The sequence below is a fragment of the Cyprinus carpio genome, chromosome B24, assembly GCF_018340385.1.
Source record: "Cyprinus carpio isolate SPL01 chromosome B24, ASM1834038v1, whole genome shotgun sequence".
Classification (NCBI taxonomy): Eukaryota; Metazoa; Chordata; class Actinopteri; order Cypriniformes; family Cyprinidae; genus Cyprinus; species Cyprinus carpio.
The window spans coordinates 24,107,143-24,109,152 of NC_056620.1; positions in this window are offsets into that span (position 1 = coordinate 24,107,143).

A 2,010-nucleotide genomic window follows, 5' to 3' on the forward strand; every position below is an offset into this window, starting at 1 on the left:
AGATCCTACTTCCGCTCGGCAAACGCAGACTCCCATAAACCAACATAAAACATCGAGAGAGAGAGAGAGATCCGACTGCCGTCAAACGCGGACTCGCGGGGGCGGAGCTACAGCCGCCAGCGTCCAATCAGCGCACGGAGCCGTCCATAAATCAACATAAAATATGTCCTCTTGTCTAACGATAACACTGACCAAATACGATTCATCTTATTTGATTTTTTAATGGTTGTTGTTACAAAGTATCAAATAAAGTACTTTAAGAAATGTACAGCAAATGTACATTTTCCCACATGTCTAATAATGTATAATATTACTGCAGTGATGAAAACTGTGAAATGACACAAATGGAAGTGTGTGAATGATGTAGAGCTGAAAGCACGTGACACAAATGAAAACTTCTTCTTTATCGGATTCCATCTGTAAGAAAGGACATTCCGCCACAGAAAGACGAGGAGTTAATGATGCAGCTGGTTATGTAACTTCTTCAAACATCAGCTCTTCCTCTTCAGTCCTGATGTCGTGATAAATCCACACTGATCTATTTCAGTTAGACTGTGATTTACAGTGTAATGCTGCTGACAGATTAACTGTTATCTGTTTCTGATAACCTGCTGCTGTTCTTCATCATTTATTTTCACTGAACCGACCAATCTGAAGCCTAAGGACAGTTTACACGTTAACACGATATAACTCTATCCAACTACAGAGGAAAAGCATGTACTAACACAGTGAGCAACCACACAGAACACCCTAGCAACCAAACAACACACTAGCAACCACACCGAACACCTTAGCAACCACCTAGCAACCAAACAACACCCTGGCAACTGAATAATACCCTAACAATCACACAGAACATCCTAGCAACCACCTAACATCCAAACAACATCCTAGCAACCACAAAGAATACCCTTGCAACCACCTAGCAACCACACCACCCTAGCAACCAAACACACACTAGCAACCACACCGGAACACCTTAGCAACCACCTAGCAACCAAACAACACCCTGGCAACTGAATAATACCCTAACAAAATCACCGAACAGAAATCCTAGCGACCACCTAACAACCAAACAACATCCTAGCAACCACAAAGAATTCCCTTGCAACCACCTAGCAAACCAAACCGAAACCTAGCAACCTAGCAACCAAACAACCCCCTGGCAACTGACCCTAACAATCACACAGAACATCCTAGCAACCACCTAACATCCAAACAACATCCTAGCAACCACAAAGAATACCCTTGCAACCACCTAGCAACCACACAGAACACCCTAGCAACCAAACAACACACTAGCAACCACACTGAACACCTTAGCAACCACCTAGCAACCAAACAACACCCTTGGCAACAAATACCCTAACAATCACACAGAACATCCTAGCGACCACCTAACAACCAAACAACATCCTAGCAACCACAAAGAATTCCCTTGCAACCACCTAGCAACCACACAGAACACCCTAGCAACCAAACAACACACTAGCAACCACACCGAACACCTTAGCAACCACCTAGCAACCAAACAACACCCTGGCAACTGAATAACACCCTAACAATCACACAGAACATCCTAGCGACCACCTAACAACCAAACAACATCCTAGCAACCACAAAGAATTCCCTTGCAACCACCTAGCAACCACACAAAACACCCTAGCAACCAAACAACACCCAGGTAACTGAATAACACCCTAACAATCACACAGAACACCTTAGCAACCACCTAGCAACCAGACAACACCCTAGCAACCACACAGAACATCCTAGCAACCACCAAGCAACCGAGCAACACCCTAGCAACCACAAAGAACACCCTTACAATCACACAGAACACATTAGCAATCACCTAGCAACCAAACAACACACTAGCAACCACATAGAACACCCTAGCTACTGAATAACACCCTAACAATCACACAAAAATATATATATATATAAGGTTTATATATCTTCTGCTCACCTGCATTTATTTTATTTAAAAAATTAAAAAGCAGTACAAAT